We start from the raw sequence: 21,805 nt of genomic DNA, 5'->3' as shown, positions 1-21,805 counted from the left end.
CGTGTGTGTGTGTGTGTGTGTGTGTGTGTGTGTGTGTTATTAGGTATTGAACCAGGCCTTTTTAAAAATAGCAATAACCTTTATTTAAAATATTTTTAATCTAGGAATCTCATTGTACATGAGTTTCCAACAATTGGAGTCTGAAACAAAGAAAATAAAACCAGGGCCAGGGATTTAGCACAGTGATTCTGGCACCTGCTTCGCAAGTGCAAGGACCCGAGTTCGATCCCTGGTGCCACAAAAAAATGAAAAAAAGAAAAGAAAACCAGAGAAAATCTTCCTTAGAAAACATGAGGAACATTTCAATATGTGACAACCAGTGAATAGTTTTAACATCTGAACATCTAAGTATCAGTCTCAATGTCACCCTGGTGAACACTATGTCAACCTTGAGATCCGGTTTGCTCTTGTCTTTCTTCACTGAGCAGATGAAATAAGTTAAGGTGTCTTTTTCATCCACTGGAATAGACCTACAGTGGCAACCCACAATTTCAACAAGTTGTGCTGTATGAAGTAGTGATCTGTTGGCAGCTTGAAGTCTCTTTTGTACGTCCTAGGTGTACTTACTTGTAATTAGTAGAAATCAACCTCTGAAGAATCAGTATCTTTCTCAGTACCGGGGATCGAACGAAGGACCTTGTGCTTGCAAGGCAGGTACTGCACCACTGAGCTAAATTCCCGGCCCATGGAGAATCAGTATCTTGAGCAGGTGAGCCTCTGCCGTTGTCTTCACTCTCCCTTCTCTTTCTCCTGTTTTGAACATGCTGAATTAAGTTTTTATGATAAGCACAAATGCAAAGATGCCTTTCCTTGGGAAAGGCAGCTTGGGATGCTCACTGCTAAGCAGTAAGGTAAGGTAGCTTCAGTGCGCTCTCCTTGGACCCTAACACGGAGGTTCTTAACTGGGCTTGGAAGGGTCTTAGTGCCACCAAACCGGGCCACCACCACCAACCCCTGGAGAGCAACCCTGAACCAGGCTTTTAGTACATTCCCAGTAAACGTCCACCCACGCAGGCAGCAATTCTGTCTGCCATGGGTGTGGCTGCGTCCCCCACATGCTGAGTTGTTCCAGGCTCACCAAATATGCTTACGGGTTCTTTGTGGGATAAATGCACATTGTCACTGGGGAGCCAGGGTCCCTGTCCCCAAGCTTCTCAGGGGTGACCTCAGACATAAGTGTCTGTTACCCCAACTGCAAACATCACAAAGCCCCCTCAACAATGTCTTTAGTAGCCCTTGTGAATGATTCAGGGACACAGAAATTCTTCCACAAATGCTCCAAGCATGACGAAATTCCTTCCCTGGTTTAATGTGTGTAATTTCCTTGCTGGAAAGGGAGGCTGGGGTGACTCAGTAACAATGGACAATGGACACTACTACCAAGTGCCGCCATCTCCCTTGAGAAAGGGGAAACCCACCCAGAGCATGCTGGGTGAAGAAAGACCGGAAGCCAGCAGGGGCCTTTTGACTTGGGATTTCTCCAAAGGCTCCGCTGTGCCAGGTGCTGGGCCCTGTGGCTCAGTGCCTGTTGTCTGCTCAGGCCTGGGACTGGGAAATGGGCATGAGGCGTCTGCTCTGTGCTGCTGGGGCTGCTAGGAGAGGCCTGGAAAACTATGATAAATATTGGTTTTTAAAATCATTACAAAAAATTAAATAAAATAATCACAGTTGGCCAGGTGTGGTGGCTTACACCTGTAATCCCAGCACTGGGGAGGCTGACGAAGGAGGATCATTGTGAGTTTGAGGCCAGCCTGGAACAAATAGTAAGACTCTGTCTCAAAAATAAATAAAGGGCCAGGGACTTAGCTCAGTGGTTCCGCCGCCTGCCTTGCAAGCGTAAGGACCCGAATTCAATCCCTGGTACCAAAAAAAAAAGAAAACAAAAAAGGATAACCTTTCAAGGCCAGCCTGGTGCCCAAAACAATTTTTAAATAAATAAACAGTCATTGTATATTTTGATCATGCCTCATATCCAGGGAAACCTTGGGCAGCTTCACAAGGGCAGGGGTAGGGACCCGGGCAGGGAGAAGGTAGGTAACTTCACCTAAGCCCTGCATCCACCGAGCTCTTTCCAGGGGGATGGGGCAGCCTTGAGTGTGAGACCCTCAGGCTTTAGGGGGCAGCCCTCCTCCTCCCACCTGGCCCCCAGGGAGGGAGCTGGGCCACATCTCAAGGCCACTGTCCCTAGTCCCACTAGGGGGCTGGGCAGAGGAGGAGGAGCAGCCCAGGCCCCTCCAGGTAGACTTATGGGAATTCCCTCCCACGGTTGTTTAGATAGCACCCTGGCCAGGGCTAACAGTCTAGGGGCACGGTGGACAGGGGACAAATACCTGCTGCCTGTGGCTCCGCCACAGCCTCCTGCCAGCCATGGATGCATCCTGGGCCCTGGCCTCCTCCTGGTCACTCAGGGCTGAGCCGCCACAAGTCCCATCTGTGGGACAGCCTGGAGCCGCTCATGCCCGTGTCTGTCCCCCTCCAGGTACACCCTGGTGATGCCCCGAGTCCTGAGGGTCGGCAGCCCTCCACGTCCAGGCCCAGTTGGAGTCCACGCGCCCCTGTATGTGAACCATGTGAGACTTCCCCTTCCGGAAGACAACGGTGACCAGGAGACAGCTGGTCCTCTTGCCGGAAAATGACAATGCCCCAGATGCTTCTCACAGTGGGTGACAGGCCAGGGCAGATGGCCACAGAGGAGGCTGTGGGTCCCCAAGATAGATAGAGAGGGCAGACCAGGTGGGGTGTCAAGGTAGGCCCAGATGTCCTTACAGACTCACTGAGTCCTGTCCGGGCTCCAAGAGGCTCTGCTGTCTCTGTGTAGATTATAAATGGTGCCCTCTGCTGGCTGGATTTTCTTTCTCCCCTGGCTAACTGCCCTTGTCCAGTGAGCAACTTGCACAGCTGTCCACCATGATGTTGCTCCCAAAGAGAGAACCAAAAAGATCCCATGCAATTGCATCTTCCAAGATCTGGACCAAGGTTTTACCCCCCACCCCAACACACACAAGGAGCAAAAACCCAGCAGAACCTGAGGAATGTGGGGATCTCTCCCCAGGTTCCTGAAAATCTGATAGACCTTCCAAAACTGGACAGCAGTATGTCATCACCTGGGCAAACTGGGTGCCCTCCTTGTTCTCCTCGTTCACAGAGAAGATGGTGTTGGTCATTCCCCATCTATACCCCCGAGAACCTGGGTATGGGCCAGGGCAGTTGGCCTGGGGCAGCACTAACTTTACCCAGTCCTTGTCCCCAGTGCCACACATGTTCCCATCCCCAAACCTCCACTACCTCCCTCCTCTGCCCAGGATCCTAGAGACCCCTCTCCCTAACCGGGCATGGTGGCACACGCATGTCATCATCCCAACACTCTGGGAGGCTGAAGCAAGAGGGTTGCAAGTTCAAGCCCAGCCTGGGTAACTTTGGGATTTTGCAAGACTCTGTCTCGAAATAAAAAATTTAAAAAGGAGGCTTGGGGTTCTGTCACCTGCCTTGCAACTGCAACATCACGAATTTGATCCTCGGTACCAAAAAAAAGGGGGGTCCGGGGATTTAGCTCAGTGGTTCTTCCACCTGCCTCACAAGCACAAGGTCCTGAGTTCAATCCCTGGTACCAAAAAAGAAAAAAAAATTCAAGCTGGGAAGAGAAACTACCAACACAGTGAAGAGATAACCCACAGCATGGGAACATTTTCACCAGCTGTTCCTCAAAGGACTACTATCTAGAATATATAAAGAACTAAAACAAAAAAATCAGAGCTCCCAAATTTAAAGACCCATTGCAAAAATGGGTATCTGAAATGAATAGAAATTTCTCAGACAAAGAAGTAGAAATAGCAAATAAATATATGAAAAAATGTTCAGCATCACTGGTCATTCAAGAGATGCAAATTAAAACAATGCAGAGATTCCACCTCACTCCAGAAAGCATGGCTGCTATCAAGAAATCAACCAATAACAAATGCTGGCAGGGCTTTTGGGAAAGAGGAACCCTGCTCCACTGCTGGTGGGAGTGTAGACTGGTGCAAGCACTGTGGAAATCAGTGTGGAGATTTCTCAAAAAACTAAAACTAGAGGTTCCACTTGACCCAGCTATTCTCCTTCTTGGTATCTTCTCAAAAGGATTAAAAGAATCATGCCACAGCAATATATGCACACCCATGTTTACAGTAGCAGTTTGTAATACCTAAATCTTGGAAACAGCCCAAATGCCCATCAACCAATGAACGGACAAAGAAAATATTTTTTAATGCAGTGGAGTACTACTCTGCCATAAAGAAGGATGGGCTTCAGACATTTCTAGCTAAATGGATGGGCCTTGAGACCATACTCTTAAGTGGGATAAATCAGATACATGTTTAAATACTGCACTGTTTCTCGGCTGTGAGAAACTGAAAGTGGAAATAAGGACTAAAATGTATAATAGATATTAGGAAATGGAAAGAAAATGTTCAAATGGGAAGGGGAACAAGGGAGGAGGGAGGGAGAAAGGAAGGAAGGGACAAGAAAAAGTGAAAATAGAAAAAATGGAAACAAAATTTTTGTACATAGGGAGGGGAGGGGGCTTGAGGGAAGAGGGAAATGGGAAAAAAAGAGGCGGGATGTATCACGTACAGGTGCAAATTCCCTGTGATGAGTGTCATCATTATGCATGCCTAAAATCCACCAATAAAGGTTTTGCTAAAAAAAAATTCAAGCTGGGCATGGTGGTGCACGCCTGTGATCCCAGCATTCAGGAAGCTCAGGCAGGAGGACTGCCACGAGTTCAAGGCCAGCCTGGACTATGTAGCAAGACTCTGTCTCAAAAACGAAAAAGAGGGGGTCAGAGATTTAGCTCAGTGGCACTGCGCCTCCCTTGCAAGAACAAGGTCCTGAGTTCCATCCCCGGTACCAAAAAAAAAAGAAAGAAAGAAAGAAAGAAAACAACGGCTGGGAATGTGGCTCAGTGGTGAGCACTCACCGAACATGTGTGAGGCCCTGGGTTCCATCCCCAGCACCAGGAAAAGCCGGAGGATGAAGTGTACCTGAGACTCCAATGCGCCGGTGAAGTAGGAGCACCTTGGAAAACTTCTAAGATATTTTCTCATTTAAACCTCTACAGTTGGGCCGGGGGTTTAGCTCAGTGATTCCGCCGCCTGCTTCTCAAGCATAAGGTCCTGAGTTCGATCCCTGGTACCAAAAAAAAACCTCTACAGTGAGTGTTCCTGGTTTAGAGGAGCGAGCAGGCACAGGGAGGCTGAAGGCCTGCCTGAGGTCACACAGCATGTAAGCAGAGAGAGGGTCCAGGCCTCTCGGGCCAAGGGCAGCGAGGGACCAGGAGCCCGGGTCTCGGACACCCTAGCATCAGGAACCCCTGCCCCGTGCCATCTTCCCCACAAGCCGCCACTGCACAGCACGTCAAAGCCGGGAGCCCCATCCCATAGGGTGCTGGTTGTGCCCCCACCTCCACTAAGACAGTGCCCTTTGTGCTGTGCCTCCTGGAGACCAGCAAAGTGGACGTAGAGGTCAAGGCCATGGGCTGCGGGGTCCAGGACCATGTGAGGAAGATGCTCTTGGTCCTGGTGATGGGACTCTCCGAGACCTCGCCACCAGTGTGTATCAGGTTTCCCCTGGCTCCGGCCTGTGTGGTTTCCAGAGGGTCCAGGGGTCCAGGATCGACAAACATGAAATCAGGTGCAAGAGGGCATTTGAAGTTCAGCTATGGGTTGGCTCGAGGGAATCAAAAAACCTGCATTTTGGAGCTTTAGAGTCAAGCCTGGCTTCAAATATTCTCTCTGCTGTGTGACCTTCAGCAACTTACTGAAACTCTCTGAGCCTCCAGTTCCTTCTTTATAGAATCAGGATAATCATCATACACATGGAATAGTCAGAGGCTGGGGAGCTCAGTGCATTGACTCACCACCACAATGCTGCCTACCAAGCTCCTTTAAATTCCGGACGATTAAAATTTTAGATGTTTTGCTGGGTGTGGTGGTACATGCTTGTAATCCCATCACTTGGGAGGCTGAGGCAGGAGGGTCTCCTTGAGTCCAAAACTAGCCTGGGCTATATAGTGCAAAGCTAGCCTGAACTACATAGTGAGAACTTGTGTCTCAAAATAAAGAAATTAGATTTTTAAAAATTTTTATAAAGAAAACTTTATATAGCTGGACGTGGTGGCACACACCTGTAATCCCAGCACTCAGGAGGCTAGAGCAGTTGGATCACTGAGAGTTCAAGGCCAGCCTGGGCCACATAGTGAGATCCTGTCTCCAAAAATCAATTGATAGACAGATGGATAGGTGGACTGGGGGTGTAGCTCAGGGGCAGAGCTATAATGTTTGGTCCCTAGCATCTCAAAAACAATTCACTTCAGCAAGATCATCCCATGGGGCCCAATGGCCAGTGACGTGACATCACTGCTCAAGGTGCCCGACAGCACATGCTGAGCCACTGGACCGGGCAACTGGACGCCACGGCCCTGGGGTGCAGGCGGTGTGAAGCACAGGGTAGGTGCTGAAGAACCTTTCAGCAGTGAGGCAGGGCCTTCCAGGGACCTGAGGGACCCCCAGATGATACACTCAGTCCTCTCCCCAGTTACAACCCGACAACAAACCTCCCACGGTCACTAGTCTGGACACAAACCCCACCCCGTCTCCATTAACACCCACACACTGTCACCCCGACATCAGGGCCAAAGAGCAGCCCCTCAGGAAACTTGAGGTAATGCTCAAAGCGGGGAAAGACCTGAGCTGGGAGGGGTGGCACACTTCTCTTCGCCCAGCACACTGGAGGCTGAGGCAGGAGTATTGCAAGTTCAAGGCCAGCCTGGGCAACAGAGCAAGACTTTGCCTCAAAAAAATTAAAAAGGATAATGGGAAGGTGACATTTTGGAGGGCTTCATGAGATGATCCTTGGTCCTGAAGAAGTATGGAACCGAGTCTCATGGAGAGAGAGTGTCCCAAGCCCAGGACACAGCACATGCAAAGGCCCTGAGACTGGAATGCATCCAACATACTGAAGGAACAGTGAGGGGGCTTGAAGTCCACACTCAAGGCATTGGCAGAGCCATGCCTTCCAAAGGCTCCAGGGAATCTTTGTTACCTCTTCCTGCCTCCTACTGGTTGCAACAATCCTTGGCCTTCTGCCTTCTATTGATATCACGCCCGTCTCTGTCTCCGTCTTTGCCTGTCTTCTTGGGATGCCTTCCCATGGCTTCTTTGTTTATGTTCTTGTTCTTTGTGTTTCTGCTTGTTTTTTGGTTTTGAGGGTTTTTTGGTACCAAGGATCGAACTCAGGTCCTTGCGCTTGCGAGGCAGGCGGCAGAACCACTGAGCTAAATCCCCAGCCCAGGTGATTGGCTTTTTGAGACAAGGTCTCGCTATGTAGCCCAGGCTGGCTTGAACTCAAGGCAATCCTCCTGCCTCAGCCCCCTGAGTGCTGGGATGACAGGCCTGCACCACCATGCCTGGCCACATGGCTTCTCAGGATACCACTTATTGGACTTTGGACGCATACTGATCCATCGTGACCTCTTCTTGCCTATTATATCTGCAAAAAGCCTGTTTCCAAATAGGATCTGAAGTCGCAGCTGAACATCCACTTGGGGGGATATGGTTCAAATCTACCCAGGGCTGAGGGGAGAGGAGAGGACTAAGATGGCCATTTACTTGCAGTACACAGGTTCTGCCTCTCTGACCCTCTGTCCCCTCAACAGAAAAGTGGCTCTGGGACAACTTAAGGTGCTTAGCTTTTGTTCCTGATGCCACCAAGCTGGTCCCCTCCCCGCATTGCACCCCCAGCAACTAGAAGCCCACAGCTGGGTGCCCCAGAGCTTCTGGGGTCAGGCAGGAAGGCAGAGGTGTCACCGAGATGCTCATGAATGTGGCTCTGCCACATTGGGACAGCTACCAAGGCTCAGAGGTGGACGTTTCCCTCACAGTTCTCGTCCTGGTCACCCTGCAGGAAGGGAAGGGGCTGTGCGGCCAGGAGACCCCGGTAGGAACCCCACAGGAGACAGCAGGGCCCTGCACACACAGAGCCCCAGCCTGGGCCTCCCAGGGGAATTCCCTCTGACCCTTTAGGATTAGGATGACAGCATCCAGAAAGACCAGGGTTTCCGGGAGTGAAAACTCCCGGGCATTCAGCCAACCTTTGTGGTGCCCCTCGAATCCTATGCTCTGGTGCTCACCATCAGCTCGCATGCTCGACAGCCTGGTCAGCATCTCCAGCTCCAGTGGGGGAGAGGGTTCTGTCACCAGGCGGGGGGGCATGGCCTGGAATCCGTCTTGAGCAGTTTATTTAGGGTCTCCCTAAGTTGGTAAGTTGACCAGGCTGGGATTCAACTTGAGATCCTCCTGCCTCAGCCTCCAGGGGTGCTGGGGTTGCACACAACCCCACCATCCGCAGGCCTCCCATGGCCTGCCCATGTAATCCCCAAGGGCTCCGTCGTTTGTCTTCCCATTCCCCAAGCCAAGGGAAGGAGAGCCAGGAAGACTTGCTTACAGTAGACTGGAGGAACTCTTCCTAATTTTATTTTATTTTGTTCATTTGTTGGTTTTAGTGCCACTGGGGATGGAAACCAGGGGTGCTGTACCACGGAGCCCTTTTTTTAAACATTAAATTTGAAATCCTCCTGCCTCAAGCCTCTTGAGTAGCTGGAATTATAGGCACCTGGCAATAGAGGAACTTTTTTAACCCTCAATTTCCCCATCTCTAAATAAAGTCCTGTCTTCTAGCATGATTCTGAAAAGTCCACATTTCCTTAGCAAAGGGTTTCCAGTTAAGTAGGTGCTCTAAAAAATAGTAGATGAGCCGGACTTGGTGTTGTGTGCCTGTCATTCCAGCACTCCAGGAGGCTGAAGCAGGAGGATCGAAAATTTGAGCCCAACATGAGCAACTTAACAAGACCCTGTCTCAAAAATTAAAAATGAAAAAATAAAAAAAGGCTGTGGATGTAGCTCAGTACGAAGGCGCTGGGTTCAATCCCCAGTATCAGGGGAAAAAGAACTACGGAGAAATATGGGAGGAGGCAGACTGGCAATAGGCCCAGCTCTAGGTGACCAAGTGAGTGAGCATCCTTCTCCACGACAGAACCACGGGCCAGTGGGCGGCCCGGCAGAGAACTCCCTGTACACCGTGGAGGCCCCGACCTACGCCTCATGCAGAAGCCAGAGACCGGAGCCCTTCGGGTCCACGCAGCCACGCGGGGGACCTGGGGGGGCGGGGGGGGGGGGGAGAACAACACAACCGGGCGCTGTCCGCGGTGCTGACGTTGGTCGCGGGCGCTGTCCACAGTGCTGATCTGTGGTCCCCGTTCCAACCCCAGACCACCGTCGTGACCCTTGAAGCTCCGACGCGTTTCAGCGGTGCCATTCTGAAGCACCCAGGGTCCCCGCGTCCAGATCAGACCCTCCAAGAGAGCCACGAAGGTGGAGTGGTCCATCGCCGAGGACAATGCCTACTGGTGGACAGCAAAGATAGGGGACAAAGGAGGAAGTGTCGACATTAAGGGTGAGGCCCACAGCCATGGCCCTACACACTTCCAAGATGATCTCAAACCGCTGTCCACTCCACTATCCTGTCAATGCATTGAGTCCTCTATTCCCTAGCACTTCCTGAGCATCTACTACACGTCATAAATCCTGGGAGACCCATGGTCTTTGCCCTCATGAAATGTGCATTCTGGGAAGAAACTAAGACTTTGAAGATATTCCATGTTAAGGCAGGTGTCGTGGTGCATACCTGTCATCCCAGCACTTGGGAGGCTGAGGCAGAAGGATCTCCGCAAGTTTGAAGCCAGCCTGACCAACACAGCAAGACTCTGTCTCCAAAAAACCAAAATAATTTCAACAATAAAGGGATGAGGGCATCAAGGAATTGAAATTTTAGATAGGATGTGCATAGAATGTCTCAGTAAGAAGATAACTTTGAGCAAAGACCTTAAGAAGAGGAAATAGTTAAGCATTTGGACATCTAGGCAGAGGAAACAGCAGGTACCAAGGCCCTGTGGCAGGACTGTGAGTGCGGCAAGGAAGCCGACACCGCTGGAGGAAAAGGAATGAAGGAGGACAGGGACATAATGGGCAATTAAAGCAGGACTTTGTGGGCCTTGATGGGGACTTGGCTTTTGCCTCAAGTGAGGTGGGAGCCAGGGTAGGGTTTTAAACTGAGAGGGAATGTTATCTCACTCACAGCATATTAACACCCACGATGGGAACAGAATTATACTGCATATATTATGTCACCAGCTAATGCTTGTTAGCTGGGCTCTGGCCCCCTTTCTTGCGTCCGTGAAGCCATCTAATCCTTATAGCAATGCTAGGAAGCCAGTGTTGTTCCTGACTTCCATTTACAGATGGGGACAGAGAGAAGAGAAGAAAATTATTACATACAAGGTGTGATCAAAACATATGGTGTGTCTAAATTTTAGAAATTATTAGAGTAAAAGGTATGCTGCCATCGGTCCTTCTCAAACTCTGCCCCCACACTTGGAACATCCCATTGCTTTTGCCACTTTCTGGAGCAGTTCTGGGAGTCCTCTTTCATGAGGGTCTTTACTTGTGCTGTTGCAGCTGCTGCCTCGCCCTTAACCCTCCCCTCCCTTCCTTCCATTCCTTCCCCAGGATGACCTGGAGACCAAAGCCAGCACCAAGGGCAGAGGCACCATCTCGGTAGGTCTGGTATCTGCCACCTTCATCCATTCAGGTACTAAAATTCAATGACCTAGGAGGTGAAACGTGTTCCTCACAGTCCAGGAGCCAGGAGGTCCAATATCAAGGCACTGGCTTGCCCAGGTCTGGGGAGGTCCCACTTTCTGGTCACCAATGGCACTTTTCTGCTGTGTCCTCCCATGACTGAAGGACCAGGACATCTCTCTGGGGAGTCTCCGATAAGGGCTCTCACCCCACACCTGAGACCTCATCTTCTTGACTCAATAAGTTCCCAAAGGCAGCAGGCATGGTGGTGCATGCCTGTGATCCCAGCACTCAGGAGGCTGAGGCAAGAGGATTACCACAAATTTGAGGCCAGCCTGGGCTACATGGTGAGTTCAATCCTGGCCTCGACTATATAGTGAGACCCCCCCCACTTAAAAAAAATTCCCACAGACCCTATTTCTTCACACCATTATTATATTTTACATCTTTATATGAAGGGTTGTTTCAATATATGAATTGGGGGTGGGGCACAAAACATTCATAGCAAAGAACCCACCCTTGAGATGCTTAACAAGAGCCCCATGTCCCCAGGTGGTAGGAAGAAGGTAAACTCTACACTCTGAGACCAAAGTCAGCAGTGACTTTAGATGTTATGGCAGGCATCATTCTTTGCCAGGCAACAAGGCAAGAATACCTCTAAATCACCCTGGGATGTTAGTAAGGATATAGACTTCATTCAACAGAGGGGGAAATGGGGCTCAGAATGGTCTTTGCTTCAATCAACACTCTACTCCTGGACTGCACTAGTCCAGGCATGAGATTCAGGCAGTGGGGCACATGGTGACAGAGACAGGAGGGCAGTGGGAAGAGAGGCTGTGAAATCTCCGGTTCCAGGGAGATCAAGATGCGACAGTGACCAGCACGGAGATCTGTTGGGGACCAAGCTGTATGAGGAAAATGTTGGGGACTAGGCTATGTGACTTAGGTCCCACAGTCTCGAGGCTGGTGTGACCTGTTTAGGAATAGGGAAGTATGTGGAAGGCTGTGTCCTTCCTGGCAGTGTGGGGAAAGCTCATAATCACAGCACACCTAAGGCAAGATAACATCTGCTGAGGACAATGCAAAAAAAAAAAAAATGCAGGAATCCAGGTATGGGAAAGGACCTAATACTATTAACTTCTTTCCCTTGTGAGACTGAACTTCTTCCTCATTTTTTATTGCCCTGTTCTTATGCTGTTCCAGGAAAAGTACTTTATCCCTCCCCCTGTGCTTTTTGGTGGCTAAAAAAAAGTGGGTCAACCTTGGAGATTGTTGAGCTTGTCCACTAGAAGCAGGTTCTTCCTGGTCTCCTTACACCTTGAATTTTGTCTGTCTTTTTTTTTTTTTTTTTTTGTAACAGAGATCAAACTTGGGACCTGGTGCTTGCAAGGCAGGCAGCAGTATCACTGAGCTGAATCCCTGGCCCCCATCTCTGTTTCCTTTTATTTCCTGTTGTCCCCTTACAGTTATCTGAGGGTCTGATTGGCCCCTAGCAGAGATCTCCCTACTCATCGGTTTCTACCCGAAGCAGGATGACCTCAAACAGCTGGGCATGGTGACACACACCTGTCATCCCAGTGCTTGGGAGGCTGAGGCAGGAGGATTGCTTTGAGTTTGAGGCCACCCTGGGCTACATAGTGAGTTCAAAGCCAGCCCGAACTACATAAGGTGAACCTGTCTCCAAAAAAAGGTAATGTGAGGGGCCAGTGATGTAGCTCAATGGCACCATGCCTGCCTGGCAAGCACAAGGTCCTGAGTTCGATTCTCAGTTCTGAAAAAAAAAAAAAAAGGTAATGTAGACTTCATCTGAGTGATGTCCCACCCCTCCCTGTGGGTGCGGGGCATCTACCCAGGTTCCCCTGTGTAAATTCCCCATGCTGGATGGCCACAGTCAATTCTGAATGACTCTCTGCATGCCCTGCCTCAGTTTCCCCAACCATACCACTGCTCAGACAAGGCCAAGGTGTGGAGGCTCCCACTGACAGCTCCTGGGGCTGGGGGCTTCTGCTGATGCCCTCGGGTTGTCACTCTGAACCCAGCTCATCAGAGATGTGGAGATGTACGCCTTCCAGTATGAGAGCAGGACAAGCTCCAGCAACAGCCCCATCACCCTCTACCTGGACAAGGGGAGGGGGGCCAGGCCCTCTGCGGGTGGGGACCACAGCCAGTTCTCTGGCTGCCTGAGGGAGCCACGCGCTCGGGGTCAGTGGTGATGGCCAGTGTCCATGGTCCAGGCTCTGTGGGCAGTGCACAAGGTCGGGGCCCCATGAACAGCCCACACCAGATGCCCCCAAACCCAGGTCCCCTATAAGGAAGACACGGAACTGGGCTTCCGGGAGCACAGCATGCTGCAGGCCAAGTTCCTGCAGGCTGCCCTGGTCACCACCTATGACAGCTACCACCCACTAGCTGTGGGGGTGGGGCTGGAGATCTGCAGAGGCTGAGCCAGGAGCTGGGACCACCGGGGCTTGGGTGCTCATGAGGGGCGTGGTGTAGCAAAAGTGGGAGGAGCCAGGAAGCACAGAGCAGAACCCAATGGGAACTGTGCAGTCTGCTGGGAATGGGTGGGGAAAGAAAGGGCCGGCCTCAGAGGGGCATGGTCTTCTTGGATAGCAAAAGTGGGCCAGGCCAGGAAGTAGATGGGGCAGAACTCAAAGGGAACTGGGCGTGGTGGTGCAGGCCTATAGGCTCAGCACTTAGCAGGCTGAGGCAGGAGGATTGCTGTGAGTTCAAGACCAGCCTGGGCTACACAGTGAGACCTTGTGTCAAAAAAACACCCAAAAAACCAATGGAGACCCCTAAAGCCTGTGGGGAAGAGTGGGGCAAGAGTTGGCAGGGCCCTTGAAGGGTCTGTTGGAGGTTTGGCTGAGAAGGGCCAGGCAGAGTGAAGCTTGCCAAGAAAGGTGGAGAAGGGCTGGGCTCTCCCAGGAGGTGTCTCCAGGGTGGTCTGGGCCCCAGGGTGAACCCAAATAAAGAACCCAGAAAGAAAAATAACAATAAACAAACAAACAAATAAATAAATAAAAATAAGAGCCCAGAAGAGTGTCCCAGGCTCCAAACATCTATCTATTCCTGCTCCACCTTCCAACAGGCGCCATCACAGCTGGCTGGGCATGGCATGGAATTATCGTTTATTCTGGTTTCATTCTTCTTTGTTGTTGTTTATGATTTACATTTTGGGGGTTTGGGGGTTTTTTGGTACTGGGGATTGAACTTGGGTCCCTGCACTTGCGGGGCAGGCGGCAGAACCACTGAGCTAAATCCTCAGCCCCCATTTTTGGTTTTTTCGAGACAGGGTCTTACTATGTAGCCCAGGATGATCTTGAACTTGGAGCAATCCTCCTGCCTCAGCTTTCTGAGTGCTGGGATGGTAGGCGTGCACCACCACACCCAGCTACAAGTTCTTAAAAGTCCTTTTCATGCGTACATTACATAATATACAAAGATCACTACTTATGTTTCCTAGTGGAAAAAAACTAATAATATTACTAATCCAAACTGTGCCCTTCTTTTTTTTTTTTTTCAAGGATGGGGCAAACCCCAAAGGCATTTTTAAAAACTAAGAACTTTGGGTGGGTGGAGTGGGTGCTAGCAGCCCCCGGGCACAAAGTCGAAGTCCCAGAAGGCGGCTTGCTCGGCAGCAGTCAGGGGCCTCACGTCTTGCAGCGGGCTGAGGGTGGGCGCCTCCCCTGTGAATTCTTCATCGAAGTTGCTGACATCTGTGTGCCCAGAGAGCTTGGGCACGAACGGTGGTGGCAGTTGGTGTGTCAGGAGCACGTCCCAGCCCAGGGTCCTGAAGAAGGGCTGCTTATTTACATCCTCGGCATCACGCTCGCTGGACCCCAACCTCCGCTCTGGGTTCCTGCAAAGCAGCCTTCCCATGATGCCAATGGCCTCAGCTGACAGGAAACGGGGGTAGCAAACCTCATCGTTGACAATGCTGTCAAATACCCACTCCTCATCACCCCCAGGGAATGGGGACTCACTCACCAGCATCTCATAGAGCAGCACACCCAGGCCCCACCAGTCCACAGCACGAGTATAGGACGTGTCTGTCAGCACCTCAGGGGCCAGGAACTCGGGGGTCCCGCAGAATGTGCTGGTCCGGTCCCCGCAACCCATGCCCTCTTTGCAGAGGCCAAAGTCAGCGATCTTGACATAGCCCTCGGTGTCCAGGAGCAAATTGCCCAGCTCCGGGTCCCTGTAGACAATCTTGTGTTCATGGAGGAACTGCAGCCCCAGCACCACGCAGGCCGAGTAGAAGATGGCACGAGGCTCAGAGAACACGCCGCTGTGGATGTGGAGCATGAGATCCCCACCAGCCGAGTCTCCATCATGAAGCACACACACTCTGGTGTCTGGAAGCAGCCGAACAGGCTCACCAGGAAGGGGTGGCCTGCACTGGTCACTGCCACCAGGACCTGCTTCTCACACATCAGGGTCTCCACCTCCTCCCGGGCCACTATGTCCCCTTTCTTCAAAGTCTTGATGGCAAAGAGCTCCCTGCTGGGGTGGAAATCAGAGAGCAGCACCTTCCCAAAGTGACCCTAGCCCAGCACCGCCAGGAACTTGAAGTCCTCCAGGGTCAGAGGCAAGTTCCTCAGAGAGCTACCTAGGCTGGAGCCTGGGGTCTCCTGGGTCTCTGAAGGCAGCTTAGGAACAGTGGCCATTACCTGGCTTGGGGAACCCAGGCTGGATGCTCTGGACAGCTGCCCTGAAGGGCTCTTCTACGCGGAGCTGTCGGGGTCGGGTCCAAGGCTCAGCTTCTCCACTGCAATGTCCCCCACAGGCCGGGCCTCGGGTCCTGGAGAAGGTGCCCGTGGCTGTGGCATTGGGGATGAGCCTTTCCAGCAGCTGCACCCACACGGCCACATCGATGTTCATCTGCCTGGCACGCTGGAACGCCTTCCCTTGCTTCTTGGAGAAGATTTTCTTCTGCCTCTGCCTCTGGAGTCGGGGGATCCTCTCAATGACAGGGTTGTGGAAGGTGACCTCGGCCAGCAGGCAGCCCTGCAGCTCCATGTCCAGCTGTACCTCATGCCGTTCATTGTCCAGGAAATCTTCCAGTTTCAGGAACTTAAGGGCACACAGACCCCGCTGGTCCCTCCAGAACACAGCCAGCTCCAGCTCCATCTCCCGGGCCCGCTCCAGCTCTAATGTGAAGTTCTGGTCTCATGTGCTGGAGCCACATGGCTTCCAGGAAGTCTGTCCCACCACTGTGTTATCCAACTTCAGCACAGTGCTGACCTCACTTGTGTTCTCAGCTTCTGCTTTGAGGCTGCTTCAGCCACTGAGGCTTCCACTCCGGCTGTGGAGGCCCTGGCCTGGGCGGCTCAGGAAGGGGATAGGGCTGTCAGGAGTCCCAGGTGTCCCCGAGGGCAAGGGGTTCCAGGGGATGTTCTCTGGAAGGTCCCTGCAGCCCACCACACGTACCTCCAGAGTCCCTGTGAGCAGCGCCGGCTTGCACAACATGCTGTACCGTGCGGCAGGGAAGGGCCCAGTCAGCAGCGTGCTGAATGTGGCTGATGAGGCCATGGCCAGCTCCTCACGAAGCAGCCACCCCTTCGGGTGATCAGCGGCCAGCTCCCCCAGCCTGCGCTCCAGTGCCTCAAGCAGCAGCCCCAGCTTCTGGTTGGACTCGGCCAACTTCTCCTGGGCCTCGCTGACAGCCTTCTGGTCTGGGGCCTTGGCCGCACTGAGCAGGTGCAAAGCGTTCTTAGCACCCTCGGTGACAGCGTGCTCTACTCTGAAGTGATGTCGAAGCTCCTCGATGTGCAGCTCCACTGCTCCCAAGTATGGACCCCCTGGGGCCTCGTTGGATGCTGCCTGGCTCTCCAGCTGGCCGGCCTGCAGGGCCCGACGGAGCTGCATGCGGATGATGTCAATCTTGGTCTTGCTGTCCTGTAACATCTGCTGGGCCGTCAGCAGCACCTTCCGGTCCTTGGTGCTGCCGTTGCTGTAGGTCTGGATCATGTTCTCTGCACCTTGCTTCACCTTCAGCTCGATGGCCAACTGCTTCTCCAGGCTGGCCACTCGGCTCAGGTTGGTAGCCAAGCAGGCGGAGCTGCCTGCACCTGGGGACTGGGGGACATCCTGGCCAGCAGTGGGCTCAGGCAGCACCACGTGCGTGTGCAGCTCCTCCAACTGGCGGTGCAGCAGGTCCAGGCGGTGCGCAGAGCCACCCAGCAGCAACTCCACGGGGCCCCGGCCTCGGCCCAGGTCAGTGGCCGCACGCCTCAGATTCTCTGCACCTTCCTTCAGCTTCAGCTCCTTGCGGATCTCACGCCGCAGCCGCTCCCGCTTCAACTCCAGCTGCTGCTGCACCCTGGGTGCTGCCAGGTCCGCTCCTGCCAGGCCCAGGTGCTCCAGCAGGGACCAGGGCTCACGCTGCACGGCGTCCCTGGCCATGTCCGCACCACGCCCGCCGGGGTCCCCACACAGGGCGGAGCGGGAGAGCACGTGTGCACGGACCGAAGGATGGGCGTGCAGGCGGGGCAGGCGGTGACCCCCGCGACCTGGGAGACCTCGCCAACACTCCATGCAGCGGCTCCGGCCTGCTCGCTCTGCCCCGCCCCTGTACCCTTCTTTTGCTTATTTCTTAACAGTTCCATGTTTAAATACAATTGTCTCACCCAATTCTGACCACACCAGCCTCTGCTGGGTCCTTCAACAGTCAAACTGATACTACCTCAGGACCTTTGCACGCCTCTCCCCGGGCATGGTTTCACCTTCCCTTATCTGGGCTCAGTTTCCATGTCCTTCTTCAAACACAGCTTTAGAGACAACACATTTGTGGTATTTGTGGTAGGATGCAACTCAGTGGTGAACACTTGTCTAGCATGCAGGAGGCCCTGGGTTCCATCCTCAGTATCAGGAAAAAAAAAATCACAGAAGGGAGACTGAATTTCTAGAACAAAGACCACAGAAATGTGTCTTTTCAAAAAACAAAACAAATTTTATGACACAGGGTCTTGCTGTGTGGCCTAGGCTGGCCTTGAACTCCTGGCAATCCTCCTGCCTCAGCCTTCTCAGTTGCTGGGATTACAGGCATGCACCCAGCTCTCCTGTCTCTTTCTATGTGTGTGTGTGCGCGTGTGCACGTGCCTATAATCTCTGTACTCCCAGATAGAAAAGGATATTTTAACCTGGTCTGAGCCTGTGTCTTTTCATAGGAGTCAAAACATTTATTCAGTTCAGGCCCAGAGGCATACGCCTGTCACCCCAGCTACTCAGGAGGCTCAGGAAGGGGGATTGAAAGTGTGAGCCCAGCCCAGGCAACTTAGTGAGACCCTGTCTCGTAATAAAAAATAAAAAGGGCTGGGGATGTAGCTCAGTGGTAGAGTGGCCCTGGGTTCCATCCCTAGTATCAATAATAAATAAATAAATAAATAAAGTAAAAAGTGAACTTAGTTTTTAATAGTATATTTTATTTCTTATTTAATTTAATAAATCCAGAATAGTTGTTGTTTTCTTTTCTTGAGACAGGGTCTCACTATGCAATTCAGGCTGGCCTTGAACTCATTTTGTAGCCCAGGCTGGCCTCCAATTTGCAGCTTCAACCTCCCAAGGGCTGGGATTATAGGCACATCCCACCATGCCTTTGTTTTTTTGTCCGTGTGTCATCCCCCCCACCCCATCCCCCGGTGCTGGGGATGGAACTCAGGACCTTGTGCTTGCCAGGCAGGTGCAAGGTGCAGCACCACTGAGCTACATCCCCAGCCCTACCATCTTGCCTTTGCAAGCCAGTGTTTTTTCCCATAATACGGGGACAGAGCCTAGGCCCTCGCACATACTAGTTAATACCACCAAATACATCCTCAGCCCTTTTTATTTTTTAATAATTTGAGACAAGGACTCACTAAGTTGCCCAAGCTAGTCTTAAACTCATGATCCTCCTCCCTCAGCCATCAGAGTAGCTGGGATCACAGGCGTGCGCCACCACACCAGCTCCTGCGCTGTGGCATGAATAAACGTGCCCAAGACTCCATATGTTTGTCCTCAAGGTGGCGCTATTGGGAGCAGCTATGGGCCTTACTACGGGAAGTCCTGAGGTCCACAGGGGGCCTTAAAACCAAAGTCTGGTTCTTCCTCTTTGTTTCCTGACCTGTGATGTAGACAGTTTGCTCTACCACAGTGCTTTCGCCACAGAGCCAAAGAACAGGGAGGCCTGATCTTGGATTGAAACTTCCAGAACTGTGAAGCAAACTAACATTTTCTCTTTATAAGTTAATTGCTGCAGGGATTTTGCTACAGCAACTCAACACTAAGGAATCCAGCCCACTCATGTGATGTGCTCAATCTCTGACACTGCTGCTCAGTCCCTGGTCTACTGCTAATAATCCTGCCCCACAGACTGGGTCATTTACAAAGAACTGGCCTGGAACTCACTGTATGGCCCAGGCTGAACTTGGGGTGATCCTCCTGCCTCAGCCTCCCAAGTGCAGAGATGACCGGCATGTGCCTCCTCACCCAGCTGGGCATTTATATTTTAGGCTTTGCAGTTTTTCTGCTTGGCAAATTCATTAGCGAGGAGTCCTCAAACCAGTTCCTCAACTTCTACACGGATCACATTCCCGAAAAAACAAAATGAAGCTGATTCTGGGAAAACGGAACAATAGATTCTTGTGTTATAAAGGACAGTGTCCAGGTCCTGCACAACAAAGGACACACTGAGGGTGACACAAAGTACAAGCTCCTGAATTTCTTCCCACCTTGCAGGTGTAGGAAGTATATTTCCATGGCTCCACGTTATTTTTTTTTTTAAATTGGATTTATATATGGGATCTATATTTTTTTCTGATTACAAAATAGATGGATGTTCATTGCAAAAGAAATTCGATTGTTAGAGAAATATGCAACGTGGAAGATAAAGGAAAGGAGGCTGGGCATGGTGGTGCATGCCTGTAATCCCAGCAATTGGGAGGCTGAGGCAGGAGGATTCCTTTGAGTTCAAGGCCAGGCTGGGCTACATAGGGAGACCCTGTCCCAAAGCACCATAAAGTCACACCTGCTTGGCAAGTGCAAGGTCCTGAGTTCGATTCCTGGTACCAAAAAACCCCACCAAAAAGTAAAAATAAATTTTCAAAGGCCCTGTAATGTCAATACTCAGGAGGCTGAGGCAGGAGGATCACCACAAGTTTGAGGGCAGCCTGGGATATATAGTGTTAGCCCACCTATAGTCCATAGCCAACCTGAACTACACAGTGAGACCCTGTCTCAAAAAAAAAGGCTACAGCACTCATACTGTGTACATGCAAGCCTCCCATGCCCAGGTCACTCCGGTTGGGTAGGAAGTGTCCCCATGTGACAGCCCACGTGTTCGTTTCCTGGCTGATCTACAAACACCAAAGTTCGAGGCTCTGGTCATGGCTCTGTTTGTCCTTCCCAGTGGACTTTCATTCTTCTCCTACCTCTCGTCCCCTCACCTCTAGGGCACAAATGATCAGACTAGCAGGGTAAGGGGAACAAGAGGAGGCTGAGAACAGGGCCCGTATTCCAATCTCCCCAGTGTGGACTGGATCTACTGCCTGGCTTTTTTGTTGTGTGAGTCAGCATCTCACTATGTAGCTCAGGTTAGCTTCGAACTTGTGGTGATCCTCCTGCCTCAGCCTCCTGAGTGCTGGATTACAGGCATGTGTCACCATGGCCCAATTCAATACCATTTTTTATTTGCTAAAGAATGTATCCTCAAAAAAAAATGTATCCTCAAGCCCAGTGTGGTAGCACAAACCTGTATTCCCAGTCCCTGAAGCTGAGGCAGAAGAATCTCAAGTGCAAGCCCAACCTGGGCGATTTAATGAAATTGTCTCAAATTAAAAAAAAAAAAATGAACAATTCTGGGGATTTAGCTCAGTGTGGAAGTGCGGAGTTCAATCCCCAGTACTACAGGGGGACTTTTCCTTCCTAGCTATTCTGAAATATACAGGGCACCACTACTCATGACAGTCTCACTATTGTCCAACAGGATATTGGAATTTCTTCCTCCTGTCACTTTGTGCCCTTCGACCTACCTCATCCCTTTTCCCTCCACCCTCCAAGCTTCCAGTAAACCTTATTCTACTCTCAGTTTCATAAGATCAACTTATTTTAGCTTCCCCATATCAGTAAGGGCATGCAGTGGTTGTCTTTCTGTGCTTGGCTCATGTCACTTAATGTAATGGCCTCCAGAGCCATCGTTGTTATTGCAAATGACAGGATTTCACCTTGTTTGTGGTTGTATAGTACTCCACTGTGTATATATACACACCACATCTTTGGCAGTGCTGAGGATGGAACTCAGGGCTTTGCACGTGCTATGCAAGCACTATACCATTGAGCTGGACCCCCAACCCTTAATACTTCTCAGACAGGGTCTCACTGACTTGCCCAAAGTGGACTCAAAATTGCAATCCTTCTGAGTAGCTAGGATGACAGCTACTCTTACCCTAGTCAAGCCCCAAACTTCAGTGACTATGTACAAACCATTCCTTCTCCAAGAAGTCATTTCTGATATCCCAGGGCTAAAAGTCAGAGTCCTAGCTAAGGGGGGCCCCAGTCCTCCATGCTGGGTTAGAGTTGTCCTGGCCATAGCTGTTAGTGGTGGCACACGCCTGCAACCCCAATACTCAAGTGGCTGAGCCAGGAGGATTGTTGCAAGCTTGAGGCCAGTACATACTGAGTTCAAAGCCAGTCTGAACTGCATAGCAAGGCCCTGTCTCAAAAAACAAAAACAAAAAACTAGCCTGGCTCACACAATTCCCAACCTTTCTACTTACAATGCAGATTACTGGACACACAGGGCAGGTGGCCCAGTGATTCAGGAAGGTCCATGGCACTAGGCGCCATGAAGTTCTCTGCTTCTGACACACACTTTGCTCTAGGATGTAAGCATTAAGGTCCTTTCCTTTTTTTCTTTGACACAGGGTCTCGCTATGTAGCACAGGCTGGCCTCGAACGCGCAGTGATCCTCCTGCCTCAGCCTCCCCAGCACGGGGATGACAAGCGCGCACCACTGCGCCCAGCGCAAAGTCGTTCCCATTGTACAGAGAGGTAAACTGAGGTTCCAAAAGGCGATGGAGGCCACCGCTGAGCAAGTTTTAAAAGGTTCAGGTCCTAAGGAGCACTGGATCCTGGGGGAGGAGCAGGGCGGGGAAGCG

At 51.4% G+C, this 21,805-nt stretch overlaps 1 pseudogene; it reads right to left on the bottom strand.

The window, feature by feature from the left end:
* LOC147821215 (serine/threonine-protein kinase N1 pseudogene) lies at positions 1-17,642 on the bottom strand (annotated as a pseudogene).
* Positions 17,643-21,805: the final 4,163 nt, after the last annotated feature.

This window comes from Heterocephalus glaber, unplaced genomic scaffold (assembly GCF_053883595.1).
Source record: "Heterocephalus glaber isolate CG9 unplaced genomic scaffold, H.glaber_assembly_v1.0 deba00001760, whole genome shotgun sequence".
Classification (NCBI taxonomy): domain Eukaryota; kingdom Metazoa; phylum Chordata; class Mammalia; order Rodentia; family Bathyergidae; genus Heterocephalus; species Heterocephalus glaber.
This window is presented reverse-complemented; position numbering and strand designations above follow the sequence as displayed.